At 41.0% G+C, this 16672-nt stretch overlaps 1 protein-coding gene across 1 annotated transcript in view; it reads right to left on the bottom strand.

Annotated features, from left to right (window-relative positions):
- NHLRC2 (NHL repeat containing 2) overlaps positions 1-16672 on the bottom strand; it is a 61157-nt gene that overhangs the window by 15893 nt on the left and 28592 nt on the right. The window lies entirely within an intron of this gene.

The raw sequence follows: 16672 nt of genomic DNA, 5'->3' as shown, positions 1-16672 counted from the left end.
AAAAGCCGGGCTGCTGCATAATATAACTTCCAATGTCTATTTTTGCCCTATAATATTTTAATGAGACTGTTGTATGGACAAGTGTACTGTGGCAAGTGGGAATGATTTCTAATAACTAGAGCCAAATTTGGTAGACAGATCTCACAGGTTCTTTTCACTTAGCTCTGTAAGTGAATTATTGGGATACCTTACCACCACTGTACTTCAGTTTCTCCATCTGAAAAATGTGTCAGAGTCGATGCAAAACAATTACAGTCTGTGAAGTGCTTAGAGACGGTGCTTTGTAAAGTGCCACATGCTATTACTAAACAGTAAATATGCAATTTTACATTTAGCTCTTGAACCACATTTAAAGGGTCTGATCATAGGCTCTGGAGAATACAGCAGGCAGCAATGATTTAGAGTCATATAGTCTGTTTATATAGAGTTAGATTTCTGGCTTTGGCACAAGCCCTGTGTATGGGGTGGCATGTAGCTGTGCCACCACAGGCGCAGCACAAGGAACAAATTAGGCCTCTAGGGAAGGTTATAATTGGCTGCTGGCTACACCCCCAACACTAGCTCTGCTATACTGGCTGGTGAATTGATGATGGAGCAAAGGCTCCACCTCTTCCCACTCTCCTCCTCCAGTGTGCATGGGGGAATATCAGATACAGAATATCCACTTCCTACTGCATACTTAGACCCGTGGTCCAGAGAGCCTACATGAAGTTGTAAGGGGTTCTTACTCCCCCAGCCCCAGCCCCTGTTCCCTCACATATGGGCTTGTAGTCCAAGTCACAATCTACCCAATAGTAACTGGAAAATATCTAAATCACTGTTCTCACTAATAAAGCAAGGAGAAGACAGGACAAAGGAAAATATATTTTTTGTAGTAAGGACAGCAATTATGCAGCACACACTATATATACTTTAATTCTTGTTTGTTTTATTTGGTATATTCAGTTAATACCTGTGTAGTAAATCTTTAAACCAGAAGATACATTCCTTAACCTTCCTCAAAGGAGTTTTTCCAAAATAATCTGTAAACGGCATTTAAAAAAAATTCTATATTGTGTACTATCTTCAGTTAGAAAACAGAGAGTGCATCCTGGTGGCCACTACTAGAAACTTAGCTTTGGTCTTTTGTACTGGAACAAACTTGTGAGAATACAAATAATCAGCTTGACTAGTACCTTTCATTATTTCCTTTGTCACTATTTAGTGTGTGCATTTTTAAAGGGGAGCTTTCCCTCACAGCCTATCTTCTTCTGATAGATCCGGCTGGTAAAGGTATAATCTTGCACTTGAGACATCAATCTTAATCTACAGTAGCTATATTTGGTCAAGAGAAATTTATTTAAAATTGAAGTAAAATTTAATCAAACAGAAATTTAAATATGCCGTCATCCTCTGATCATGTACAGAACGCCAACAACACACAAACATGAATAAGTATTCACACTTTCCCCCATCATAATTCCGACTTAATCACTCTAAATAGAATATATTAGGTTGATCAAAGGCTTCAACACAATTAACAGAAATTACATTCCAGTTTTCAGGATATATATATTAATTCCCTGGGGGATATCATCTCCTAATTACTTTCTACCTGGAAAGAAGTCAAATGGGATATGGTCAATTCCTGTAATTTGTCAATCTGATACATCAAAGGATTTTAAATACCTTTTGGAAAGACAATCAAAATTGTTACCTCTTCTTTTCTATTTTAAAATTAATTGGAAATTTGATACATTTGGAGTCCAGTACAGATAATCCATTAATAATCACTACGCTGTATTCCAGCCTCAAAATGAAAGAAAATATACTATCAACTCACCTGAGATTCTCTAAGGAAATATGCTATAGAAATGTGTATTAGTATCTGCTTAACTTCACAGCAATTTTATATGTTACTATCCTAATACATTATGGTCTAAAGTTTCAAAAGTGAGTCACAATTTTGGTACCTGAAATTTCGTATTGACAATCATTAGTTACTTTTGAAAATGTAGGATTTTATCATACATTTATATGTGCAGTTTACCCTGAAGGATCTCAAAGTATTTTATAAATTATTCAATATCCACTTCATCCATCCAATGAAATACAGCATGCTTTGAGGTGGAAAGTAGCAGCTGTTTCAAAATAAAATAGCAACACAACTGAAACTATTTAGAGAAGCAGATGAAGTCACAAGTTCTCAGTACCTGTAAGTTACATCTCAAATGAAACACAGAATCTCCAGAAGCACAGAGTGGCACTGGTTCAAAACCAACTAGGAGGGAAGAATGCACACAATTACATATGTATACCTTTACTTAATGTTTTAAGGCTATTCACATGAGCAAAGCTATGCACACGATGAAACATTAGCACAAAAGCACCCATATCACCCATAAGCGCCTTAAGTTTTCCTTGGCACTAACATCACTGGCTAAGCCTGATTCTGCTTAGCTATCAAGATCTGAAAAAACCGCAGCTCCAAGTGCCATAGCTAAAAGCAGAACTGCAAAAGTTGCATCTTTACCTAGAAAAAAAATACCCTGCTAGGTGACAATACACACTCAGATTACCATTTTAAATGTCCTAAGTGAACTAAACATTTAAGTGAGCATCTGAACAACAACTGGGACAACACCATAAAGAACTATATGAAAAAGAGAAAAAAAATCAAGGTAAAAAAAAATGAGGTGTTGAAGTCATGGACTCCAGATGTATTCTTGCAGCAAGACAGAGAGTGGTGATTACAAGATTACAGCATGATGCTTGGGAATTATGAGTATGCCAAGATGCTCTACCAAAATCAGAATGTGGGGTAGGATTTTTAAAAGCACTCAGGATTTCAAAAGCTCCCATAGATTTCAGTGAAAGCAGTTAGGCCAACACTGACAGCTTATGAAAATCCAACCTATAAAGTCTAATTCTAATATTGTTCAAATATAGGCATTTCTACTCAATGAAAATTAAACGTTGAAAGGTGGTGTAAAGATAATAAAATCTAAACTTTCTTTTCAAATTATGTGCCTGTAAAGCCCACTAAATGTGTTGCAGAGAAACAAAGAATCAGTATTTATTTTAAGTTTTATTAAATATATGAAATATTGGTAAAGAGAAATGTCCTTTTCTCCCCAAAGAATGGAGACAGAAGAACTATGAAAAATACTCAACAACTGTACTCAACAACTGTAGTCATGCAAGTCAAGTAGTTCTTCCTAGGACACCTATTAGATCAACAACAACAGCAAAAGGAAACAGAAACAGAACAAATGTTTGGCTTATGAAAAACAAGAAAAGATCTCTAATCTCAAAATTATTACAGAAAAGCAAAACAATTAACATCAGTCGTAGCATATCCGTGGATATTTTTAAAAGTAAGTCACTTAGTTTGTTATACAGTGCTCTGATAGATATATTACAAAAGTTTACTCTTCTTACACGAATGACAGAAAGTGTTCTACTTTAAAGAGGAAGCAATTTAGAAAAAACAGCAAAACCAGGAGAGTACATAGAAAGAAGACACTGACAAAAGCAGGGAGGAAACCAAATGCTGAACTAGACTTTACTCTCACTGCAGTTAATGTGATAATACCAAGTACTCTTTATAATCCTTGTATGGTGAGGATTTATTTATTTTCAAAGGCTTTATTATAAAATAATTACCCAATAAAAAGAACAAAGTAATTCTTTTACGTTTACACAATTAAACACTACATTCCAATCTATCTTGGAAGGTCTTTTAAAAACAATGTAGTTTCTCCTTATTTGGGAATGCATAGTTTTATCTCTAGTGCTGCTTGTAATATCAAAGTAGAAGTTTTTCTTGTTAATGTGATATACTTGTATTATAAAGATTCACTAACAAATTATAGCTTTTGATGCATTATTTCATGAGACAGCATTTGTTTTGCAAAATAAGAAAATTATACCAACACAGTTTCAAATTGCACTTTTCCCCAAGCAGATCTCCACTTTACTTCAGGAGTTTCTGGGATCCCCCATTTTCCTCTCCTCTATATACTTACTGTTAAGGGTCTATGGCCCTGATCTTGCAAACATTCATGAACATACATACTTAACCTTAAGCATGTGCTACTATTGACTAAATCACTTAGTAAAGTTAAGCACATGAATAAGTGATTGCTGGATTGGGGCCTGTGTCATAACCACATTTTTTTCAGCAAGGAGGACTGGAAAGGATTTACTTTATAACTAGTCAACAACAATCTCTGTCAGAAAGGATCACATTCCCAGGATTGCAGCAAATTTCCAGCCTCCACTGTCCTGGGACTGCATGCCTACTTCCAGTCTGGAGATAAAGAGGCTGGGAATCAAAGCCACGTCTCTTGGATGGAAGCACTAACATTTCCTAACTAGACTGAAGATTGAAAATATTTTCCCCATCTACTAATTTTATCTTTTTTGAAAAACAGGGTAGAAATCTGTCAGTACGCACATCCCTTGCCAACATATGAGGCTAGAAAGAATAACTTTCATGCAGCAGATCACACTCATGTTTAAGTATATGTAGATAGGAACCACGGGTGAAATCATGGCTCCACTGAAGTCACTGGGAGTTTGGCTGTTAACTTCAATAGGGCCAGGATTTCACCCAACACCTACAAATGACTGGATTATCTCACTGAAGAAGAAAAAAATAGTCCTTAGATCATCCCTCAGCCTGATTCAGATCCAGAGAGAGTAAATCCAAGAAAGATGGTCACAGCTTGAGTCTGTACCATTATGAGTAGGTGGGGATTTTGTCCTTTTTGATTTTTTCTTCCCAGTATTTTAGGGGAGTTAAAATTCCTGTGCTTTTTTTGCATGATAAAACAGCAAAATCATGTTTTATCATGCAAAAAACATCTGTGTGTGTGAAACTGCACAGTTCTTTGTTAGTTAACTGCAGCTGCAGAAAGAGCATAAAGCCTTTCTGCATGTACAAAATACAATTCCTTTTCTTAAATTTCATGGCAAAGTATGGTCACACAGGTACACATGGCCCGCTGGAGGGGGAAAAAATTAAGACAAATCCTTGACTTGATGAACTTTCAATCAAAGTTAGACATAAAACAGCAAGGAATGTCAAACCAGGGCTGCAGAAGGAACCAGTGAGGATGAAGATTACAACAGGAACAAATAATGCAATATTAATTTTCAGTAAAATCTTTACCAGCATAACCAAAGTGCATTAACAAAATAGAAACCTAACACTGCTTCCTCAAATAGAAACCTAACACTGCTTCCTAAAACGTGGAAAGGGTGAAGAGCAGAATCCTTGATTAAGCCCACTATTAACATCAATATGCAGTAGGGTGACCAGATGTCCCAATTTAAATACCTTTAAATACCTTTTGGAAAGACAAAATGTCACCCTAATATGCAGATCTAGCTTAACACTTCAGTGCTCTGATATTACAGTGATGGGTACTATAGAAAAATCAAAGATAGACAGCTAAGTAATCTTACATATCTTGTTTCATACTATTTTAAAAATATATTAAAATTATTGAGCAGCAATAATGGTGATTTTCCCCTTAAACTTGATAGTATTCCAAAGAACTTTTACCATCGAATGAGAACAACAGAAGATGATTTAAAATCTCTTTAGGAGTTGCCAAGCATGTTTATTTTTGGCAGCTATGCATCTGGCATTCACAGTACAGAAAAAAATCCAGAACTTCAAACAGTGCTTAGGAATCTAATTCGCAATCAATTTATTAATGCCCACAGTTTAGGTTTTCTAATCACAGTCTGAATATGATTAACAGAACAAAGTTACTGACTGTGGAAAACAGAATATGCAATCATCATCACATGTACAAATATCATAATATTTTACAAAGTACATTGTGAAATTTGCAGATTGGGAAATATTAAATTTACCTTCTGATATGTTGACAACTTTGCTAGAACCCATGTTTCATTTTACTATCAGAAAGGATCATAATCATCCACTTTGTCAAAATTCAGAGAAGTCTAAATTATTAGAAATTACAGCTGTCAAATTAAGTTTTATAAGTTTGTCACTGGAAATTCGCCTTTACAGTTCATTACACTCTATGGAATGAAGTGTTTCCTTGTTATTTCTGTTCAAAAGATCTTTTTTCTAGTAAAAGGCAGTTTTGTAATATTAAAACACCTATTTTTTTCTTGTAACATATTTCTATTATGTACATTTAAATTAGTAATGGAACCTAAGGTATTTTAATAACCCCTTAAACACCAATTTTATCCCCTAAACACCACTCTTTTGGCTTGATAAAGGACAGTAAATAGAAGTTAATAGCTTAAATTGATGGCTGTGCAGTTGTTACGAAGTATGCCAGAGTAGCTGACTATTTGACCACACAAAACTTTATCAACTCTGTGCCAAGTCTCTCCTCGATTAGTTTCCCTTCAGAGGCCTAAATGGAAAAACACTGCCAATTTAGGAATTATTACACTTGCAGGATGGACATGTGAAAGTTCCCATTATATCTATTTATTCTTTCCTTCTGTGAGTTTTGTAAGCAAGGCTGAAGACAGCTGTTCCATACATTCAGATAATATGTACAAGGAAATCACACACTATGAAATCTTTCCAAAACAGTGAAAAATTTCCTGGCTACTCTACTTGTGCATGGCATGACGTTTTGATGTGACTTTTTTTATACCACTTTCTCAAAAGACCTTTTCTCTTTAAGTACTTTTGATATGGGAAATAAAATCCCTGTGTCACCTTCCACTCATTTGCCCAGCCCTGACCTCAACTATTGAGCAATTTTAAATTTTGTTCTCCAAAGTATTTGAAAGAAAGACCCTTAAGTTTTCCTCTACAAATACATATCTGGGAATTTTGGGATCTCATTCACAAATACATCTGTAGCCCCTACTGTTACATTCCAATTATATTTCTATTACAAGATCTTCTGTAAATTAGAATACACCTTGTGTAATGAGGTCACGAGAAATGTGCGTTTAGAGAGCCTAAAATAGTCAAACTCTGTGATAACAAAGAGCCAAAGTTCAGAGCTTTTTCTGTGCTTTGATGATCTGGGAAATCAAGGAGCATCTGTTAAATGGTATTCAATTGTTATCATCTTGTGGAATTATGGGTGAATCATCAAGAATAATTCAGAAAAATGATAGCATCTCCCGCGGAATGCAATTTTTGTAAATAAGCCGTTAACAGAAATATGGAAAAAATCTTACATTCCTTTGCCTTTTAAAGGTTATAGCATTTGTACTTCTTTAATAAAATACTGCAGTTTCATTTAAATTTGATTCACGTAAAACTTACAGTGGTTTGAAGAAAGTACAAATTTCCAAGTTGTTTAGTGAAAGTGTGGTCAACACTTGGCGTTTCTATAAATAGATGCAAATCATGTAGTTCAAAACTGGATTTTGGAATCTAAAGCACACAGCTATGTCACTAAGCATGGGTCACAGTTCTGTTCCTTCCAGTAAGAATGCAGCTATCAAGAACATTTCGCACTTAGATCAACTGTGCATTTAAGTATCGCTTGCTTTCAACAGCCACTGAATAAAAATAGAAGAGAGCTTCAAAAGTACACACAAATTAATAATACATTTTTAAAGGCATACCCATCCATATGAAAAAATGGGGTGAAATCCTGCTCCATTTAAGTCAATGAGAGTTTTGTCATTGACTTCAATGGGGCCAGGATTTAACCCCTGGGGTTCACTGAAGAATTATAAAGCAGACTAGGACAACATTTCAATGGACACAGCAATGAAATCAGAGATAAAAACAGGATTTTATCAGTTTTTTGTCTTGTCTTCATAAACTCCCTAACTTAAAAAGATATATTTGTTTCAGTTTTCTTATGGTGACTCAGCAGTCACTTAACCTCTTTGCATCAGTTTTTGCCAACTGTAAAATGAGTATACAAAAAGCTAACTAACCTCATAGGGATGTTGTGAAGCCCGATAAACAGGACACTGTGATCCTTGATGAAATGTGGTCCAAGTACCAAGTGTTTTGCTTTTCCATGACCATTTTTATGCTTTTAGTGTCTGATTGTGTACAATGCACCTTCCTTCCAGGTCCTGCATAAATCCATCAAGTACTGACACACAGACCATATCGATGATACTAGAATAATACCCATTAGTGTATCCATTTCAATTCATTTTGATTGTCTGATTGTTTGAATGGTTTGTCCCTCTAACTAAAAATTCTGCAGTGTTTTCTAGGATGACCAGACCATTTACTACACAGCTTTTCACATTTGAATTTAGAAGTCTGCTTCTTGATATATTGCAAAATAACAGCAAGCACATAGAATTTAAACAAATTTCAGAACAAATTTTGTGAAACGCTTTACTCAAAAACCTAAGGCAACAATCTATGATCCATATATTTGATAAAAGACACCTTTCCTGAATTATCAAGCCACAATTCCACAGTAAGGGCCTGATCCAAAGTCCAAGGGGCTTTGGATCAGACTCTATATCACCTGGAATCCAAACACTGTGAAATGTTATAACTACACACAACCATATACTTCATACCTTTGAAGATGAACATTTTGAAATAGAACTGACTACTAATTGATCTAATGTTGTAAGAGCACCAGTGATATGCCAATATAAACAATGTCTTTTTTAAACCAATACAAAAGATTTGAAATTGTTTCTGTTCTCCAGTGAAACACACAGGCAATTAAAAAAAACCTTAGTATAGAAGTCTTTTAATATACTAATGCATGCTATAAATTATATAAATTTATATAATTATAAATTACTTTATAGAGAAGGATTAATCTCTTAAGACAACAGAGGTGGTTCACTTTTAAGATGTAACCTTTTTCTTTGAGACTTTGAAAAAGGTCAGCACATGTTGTTTTATATTGTAAGTGTCTAGTATAATATATACAGAGCTTAAGCATATAAGCCTCTTTTCGCCTGCCTTTCATACCCTGAATATCATGGCTTTTGGCATATAAAAAGAGACTCACAACTGTCTCTTGTTTAAAATCCTATGAAATCTGTATACATATGTGCTCTGAAAAAAAAAATCTCCTTGTGCATCTGGGGCATAGTTAAGTTATGTACATACTAGTTTAAGTTATGTACATCCTACTAAGAAAGGAGAGGGCATGAAGGAAAGTGAAAATGTGTGCTACAGGTAATCTTCATTACATACACTATGCCAGTTAGCAACACAAGTCAAATGAAACAATTCATATATCATCAACCTTGATTTGCTCATGTAACCCCCAGCTTGCCTGCAGATACTTGATGCACATGCAAATTAGGGACAGTACAATCCCGTTGGCATTTGGACATGCAGAGAAGTGACTTTTGAAAATCCGGTCCTTTATTTCATCCACCAAATCCAGAACACAGACATTAATACATCAATTCCCAATGCACTGTGAACATCAGTTCTGCTTATCTTAACACAGCACACTGAACATCAACAGGACAGCTGAATCTCTGCCTGGAAATGGAACCTCTGTGTTTCTTTGGCCAAGATATTGAAAACTTTCTACAAAATTGTATTTTATATAGCATTACTTGAATTATGAATATATATATTCTAACATATCAAATCACATATTTTACCACTATTAAAGTGGAGCAGTTTACATTACCTTGTGGTTTCACAAAAGCTTTAGTGTGACACATTTCATCTTATTTCACATTTAAAAATATTATGATTACAATAGTAATATTTTCTGAACACCATATAAGATAAATCTGAACGTCCTTTACATAGATACATTAGTATAAGTGATAGGACTGTAATGCACACAAGCATCTAAACATGCAAATATACTCTAAATTATCAAAATATCCTGCCAACTCTAAATTGTTGGATATCACTCAGTAAGAACTGAAGTCATACAAATGGCACTCATTAAGGGGGACTGGAAATGTAATGCAGATCATCGTCTTTGGATCTTGGTACAAATTTGGCCCAGGCTGGTGATGGATAAAAATTATTACGAGCTGAAAGGCTGTTCAATAGCCTCCATTAAGCAAAATGAGTTTGTGGTCACTGACCAGTTTCTAGAGAATATGTATCTAAAAGCATCACAATTGGTACTCAGTCGCTTCAACAGAGACACCAAAAGACTAGATAGACCTAAAAAGGACTATGTTTTCACCAACAGAGATGGACCTCGAGGTCAGGGTCGAGGTAGAATGTCAGGAAAGCAGGCCCTACTGATGTCCCTGCTGTGTCTGTTCTGTGTATAGCTAGAAGATTTCAGTCTCCAGGGCTGTCTAGTTGGCACTAGAGAAGCACTAAACATTTTTTAAAAAGGTAAACAAATAAAAAGAGAGAGTATTGATTTAAGTCTAGTAGACACGCACATAAATGGACAACTGATTGCTAGGACCCAATTCAGTTTGAAAAATCTACACAAGTTCTGAGGTAAGAGCATTTACAAAAACTGGCATATATAAAAATCTGGCAACTGTATCAAGAATCAACATGTCATGAAGCTAAATACCATGTAGACCTGATTCTCTACTGCCTTTCATTATGTGCAGTCATTTATATTTGTGAAATGTGAAAGTAAAACGCTACCAAATCAGAAGGTGAAAGGCAGTGGAAAATCAGGCACTATATTTTTAATGTGTCAGATGCCTAGGCTGTTATCCACAATTTCTATTCTTGTCTCTCACAAAGAGCCCATCAGTTAATGCCTCATTTAACAATCAATGCTATCTTTAAAAAACAAAAAATAAACAGATTTTGTTGGCACCTAATAGAAATAGAGGCCAGAACCATGAAATAAATTATAAGCAAAATATACACTTGCCTATTGGATACTTCAAACTGCTCCACTAAGCAGCTTAAGTTACACACTGCACAGTTCGAGCCTGTGCATATCTGTTTGTCGAAGTTCAGGGTGTCGTATGGTCCCACAAAAGACCATACACATATAATCAAGACAATTGGCTACTCATTACATCACGTTCCAGAAATAAAACAGAATGGCATAACCAGTCAGGATAAAGTTCAGAAGACCGCCTCTAGCTACACCACACTTTCCAAGGCAAGGAATTCCTTTCACATTAGTGACTGGGCCTTTTGTAGGCAGGTTATTGATGAACCCTAATTATATGGAGAAAACTCTTTGGATAGAAACCACACAGATAAGAAAGATCATGTAGCACTAATACAGGACAGGCTAAAAATGCTAATAATACATATGGGTGCAGTTACCTATCACGCTTCCCAATAACCAAATCCACTGGCGGTACCACTCTCCATTATACAGATTTAAATTCTTTAAATTCACACTAAGATTGTTTTTCTCTGATATCTGACCCAAGATTAGTGCTTAGAAAACTTTACTGTCCTGAAAGTATTTGTTCTGGGCCCACCAAAGTACTTCTAATTAGAGATATCAGACTCAACTCATACCATTCATATCACATTCTTGTTTGCCTACACCAGGCCTGCACAACTCGTAAAGCGGCGAGGGCCATATTACTCCAAAGAAAACAGCTGAGGGCCGAAACCTCCCGGCCCCGCGGGTTCCCCCCACTCGCTAGTTTCCCAATACACACAGATTTCTCCTCCCTCCCTCCCAGTGCCCTTCCCCACAGCCCCACCACCACAACTAAACAATGCCCCACACAGACCCCCCAGTGCCCTGACACACACAGATCTCCCTCACTGCCCAGCACCCCCCAACAGGCCCCCACTGCCTAGCACCCCAAAACACACAAACCTCCCCCACTGCCCAGCGCCCTCCACACCCTCACAGCCCAGCACCCCCCGCACATCTCCCAGACACTCACTCCACCACACCCTTCCCCCTTCCCTGGCCGCACTCACCAGCCCTGCTGGGAGGTCTCTGTCTCCTAGGGTGAGAGCGGCAAGGGGAGTCTCCAGTGGTGAGCGGGAGCCGGTTCGCGGGAACCAGTTGTTAAATTTAGAAGCCCTTTTAGAACCAGTTGTCCTGCGCGGGACAACCGGTTCTAAAAGGGCTTCTAAATTTAACAACCGGTAAGTTGAAGTGACCAGGACCGTAGCTGGGGGGGAGCAGAGGGAGCGGCTGCTCCCCCGGAGCACATTATCCAAAAGTGGCGCCTTAGGAGCCGACCCCATGGGTGCTTCAGCTCTCCGCCCCGCTCCCCGGCCCCAGCTCACCTCCGCTCCGCCTCCGCCTCTGAACACTCTGCCCCGCTTCTCCCCATCCCCCCCGCCCCCGCTTCCCGCGAATCAGCTGTTCGCGCGGGAAGCCTGGGAGGGCAGAGAAGCAAGCGGTGGCTTCGCGCTCAAGCCCAGGGAGGCGGAGACGGAGCGGAGGTGAGCTGGGGTGGGGGGAGCCACCCGCGCCACAGCAGGTAACCCGGGGGGAGGGGCGTGGAGGGGAACCGCTCCCCGCCCCAGCTCACCTCTGCTCCGCCTCCCTGGGCCTGAGCGCGAAGCCGCCGCTTGCTTCTCAGCCCTCCCAGGCTTCCTGCGCAAACAGCTGATTTGCGGGAAGCAGGGGGGCTGCAAGCTCAGCCTGACCCGGTGCTCCAGGCACTGCACGGTGGCGGTGTGGCCCGGCTCCAGCCGAGCGGCGTGGCTGTAGCGCTGCCAGCCACCTCCAGGCAGCGCGGTAAGGGAGCAGGGAGGGGGTGTTGGATAGAGGGCAGGGGAGTTCAGGGGGGTGGTGGGGGGGCGGATAGGGGTCGGGGCGGTCAGATGGCAGGGAACAGGGGGATTGAATAGGGGCAAGGCTCCCGGGGGGCAGTCAGGAAGGAGCAGAGGTTGGATGGGGCGGTGGGAGGCAGTCAGGGGCAGGGGTTCCAAGGGTGGTCAGGGGACAGGGAGAAGGGGTGGTTGGATAGGGAATCAGGAGAGGAGTTGGATGGGGCGGCGGAGGGCAGTCAGGGGACAGGGAAGGGGGTGGATGGGGCAGGGGTCCCGGGGGGGGGGGGAAAGCGCTCAGGACGGGGGCGGTGGCTGAGCCCCATGTCCCTGCTGGGGGGGGGGCGAGGGCACCGTGCCCGTGTCCCGCTTGGGGCAGTGGGGAGGGGCAGCGGCGCGCGAGGGCTCCGTGTCCTGCTTGAGGCCTGGGGGGTGCGGCGCCGTGCGCGGGCTCTGTGTCCCGCTTGGGGCGGGAGGTGGAGGCGCGGCAGTGCACGAGGGCTCCCCCCGTGTCCCGCTTGGGGCGGGGGGGGGCGGCAGCGCGCAAGGGCTCCCTGCCCGTGTCCCGCTTGGGGCGGGGGGGAGGCGCGGCGGCGCGCGAGGGCTCCCTGCCCGTGTCCCGCTTGGGGCGGGGGGGGGGGAGGCGCGGCGGCGCGCGAGGGCTCCCTGCCCGTGTCCCGCTTGGGGGGGGGGGGGAGGCGTGGCGGCGCGCGAGGGCTCCCTGCCCGTGTCCCGCTTGGGGCAGGGGGGCCGGTTTCGCACGCCGCGGCCGCTCGGGATCTCTCCCCCCCTCCCTCCCGGGTTTGAGAGCCAGGGAGGGAGGGGGAGACTCCGAGTGGCCACGGCGCGGGCGCAGCTTCTCCCCCTCCCTCCCAGGCTCTGAGGGAGGGGGAGTAGCGGCGCGCGACGCGCCGCGGCCGCTCGGGATCTCTCCCTCCCTCCCGGGTTTGAGAGCCTGGGAGGGACGGGGAGACCCCGAGCGGCCGCGGCGCGCGAAACAGCTGATTCGCGCGCCGCTGCTCCCCCTTCCTCCCAGGCTTGAGAGTGAGCCCCCGCGGGCCGCACAGTGAGCCCCCGCGGGCCGCATGCGGCCCGCGGCCGTATGTTGGGCAGGCCTGGCCTACACCTTCAAGTTCTGACATTATTTTAGAGGCTTATTTAGAAGAAATGCTGGAGTTAGAAGTCAACTTTTTATACCAACTGAATGCTGAGGTTCCAAACTTTAAGGTGGTATGAAATATTGGTTTCTAATTGTTATGGATCTTGAAATAGCAGCTGCTAAATCATGTTGGAATAGACATTGAGTGAACAAGTAAAATATTAAATCACAGTTATGTGATGTCAAGCTCAAATGTGTATCAACTGTACTGGGAAAGAAAGTTATATATCTGTGGGAAGCTGAGATATTTTTTCGTCTTACCAGTTGTGTAGAGCTTTCATTTTTAGCCCAGATTAAGAACATAAGAATGGCCATACTGGGTCAGACCAAAGGTCCATCCAGCCCAGTATCCTGTCTACTGACAGTGGCCAATGCCAGGTGCCTCAGAAGGAGTGAGCCTAACAGGTAATGATCAAGTGATCTCTCTCCTGCCATCCAGCTCCACCCTCTGACAAACAGAGGCTAGGGACACCATTCCTTACCCATCCTGGCTAATAGCCATTAATAGACTTAACCTCCATGAATTTATCCAGTTCTCTTTTAACCCTCTTATAGTCCTAGCCTTCACAACCTCCTCAGGTAAGGAGTTCCACAGGTTGACTGTGCGCTGTGTGAAGAAAAACTTCCTTTTATTTGTTTTATACCTGCTGCCCATTAATTTCATTTGGCCCCTAGTTCTTATATTACGGGAACAAGTAAATAACTTTTACTTATTCACTTTCTCCACACTACTCATGATTTTATATAACTCTATCATATCCCCCCTTAGTCTCCTCTTTTCCAAGCTGAAAAGTCCTAGCCTCTTTAATCTCTCCTCATATGGGACCCATTCCAAACCCCTAATCATTTTAGTTGCCCTTCTCTGAACCTTTTCTAATGCCAGTATATCTTTTTTGAGATGAGGAGACCACATCTGTACGCAGTATTCAAGATGTGGGCGTACCATGGATTTATAGAAGGGCAATAATATATTCTCCATCTTATTCTCTATCCCTTTTTTAATGATTCCTAACATCCTGTTTGCTTTTTTGACTGCCGCTGCACACTGCGTGGACGTCTTTAGAGAACTATCCAAGATGACTCCAAGATCTGTTTCCTGATTAGTTGTAGCTAAATTAGCCCCCATCATATTGTATAGTTGGGGTTATTTTTTCCAATGTGCATTGCTTTACATTTCATTTGCCATTTTGTTGCCCAATCACTTAGTTTTGTGAGATCTTTTTGAAGTTCTTCACAGTCTGCTTTGGTCTTAACGATCGTGAGCAGTTTAGTATCGTCTGCAAACCTTGCCACCTCACTGTTTACCCCTTTCTCCAGATCATTTATGAATAAGTTGAATAGGATTGGTCCTAGGACGGACCCTTGGGGAACACCACTAATTACCCCTCTCCGTTCTGAAAATTTACCATTTATTCCTACCCTTTGTTCCCTGTCTTTTAACCAGTTCTCAATCCATGAAAGGATCTTCCCTCTTATCCCATGACAACTTAATTTACATAAGAGCCTTTGGTGAGGGACCTTGTCAAAGGCTTTCTGGAAATCTAAGTACACTATGTCCACTGACTCCCCCTTGTCCACATGTTTGCTGATCTCTTCAAAGAGCTCTAATAGATTAGTAAGACATGATTTCCCTTTACAGAAACCATGTTGACTTTTGTCCAACAATTTATGTTTTTCTATATGTCTGACAATTTTATTCTTTACTATGGTTTCAACTAATTTGCCTGGTACTGACGTTAGACTTACTGGTCTGGAATTGCCGGGATCACCTCTAGAGCCCCTTTTAAATATTGGCGTTACATTAGCTATCTTCTAGTCGTTGGGTACACAAGCCGATTTAAAGGACAGGTTACAAACCATAGTTACTAGTTCCGCAATTTCTCATTTGAGTTCTTTCAGAACTCTTCAGGACTCCATCTGGTTCCGGTGACTTGTTACTGTTAAGCTTATCAATTAATTCCCAAACCTCCTCTAGTGACACTTCAATCTGTGACAATTCCTCAGATCTGTCACCTACAAAAGTCAGCTCAGGTTTGGGAATCTCCCTAACATCCTCAGCCGTGAAGACTGAAGCAAAGAATTCATTTAGTTTCTCCGCAATGACTTTATCGTCTTTAAGTGCTCCTTTTGTATCTCGATCATCCAGGGGCCCCACTGGTTGTTTAGCAGGCTTCCTGCTTCTGATGTACTTAAAAAACATTTTGTTATTACCTTTGGAGTTTTTGGCTAGCTGTTCTTCAAACTCCATTTTGGCTTTTCTTATTACATTTTTACACTTAATTTGGCAGTATTTATGCTCCTATTTACCTCACTAGGATTTGACTTTTTAAAAAATGCCTTTTTATCTCTCACTGCTTCTTTTACATGGTTATTAAGCCACGGTGGCTCTTTTTCAGTTCTTTTATTATGTTTTTTAATTTGGGGTATGGTATACATTTAAGTTGGGCCTCTATTATGGTGTCTTTGAAAAGCATCCATACAGCTTGCAGGGATTTCACTCTAGTCACTGTACCTTTTAATTTCTGTTTAACTAACCTCCTCATTTTTGCATAGTTCCCGTTTCTGAAATTAAATGCCACAGTGTTGGGCTGTTGAGATGTTCTTCCCACCACAGGAATGTTAAATGTTATTATATTATCGTCACTGTTTCCAAGCGGTCCTGTTATAGTTACCTCTGGGACCAGATCCTGCGCTTCACTCAGGACTAAATCAAGAGTTGCCTCTTCCCTTGTGGGTTCCTGTACCAGCTGCTCCAAGAAGCAGTCATTTAAAGTATCGAGAAATATTGTCTCTGCATTTTGTCCTGAGGTGACATGTACCCAGTCAATATGGGGTTAATTGAAATCCCCTCCACTATTATTGACTTCTTTATTTTGATAGCCTCTCTAATCTCCCTTGGCATTTCATCGTCACTATCACTGTCC

This window comes from Emys orbicularis, chromosome 7, assembly GCF_028017835.1.
Source record: "Emys orbicularis isolate rEmyOrb1 chromosome 7, rEmyOrb1.hap1, whole genome shotgun sequence".
Taxonomy (NCBI): Eukaryota; Metazoa; Chordata; order Testudines; family Emydidae; genus Emys; species Emys orbicularis.
The sequence above is the reverse complement of the archived record's forward strand: the minus strand, read 5'-3'. Positions and strand labels throughout refer to the sequence as shown.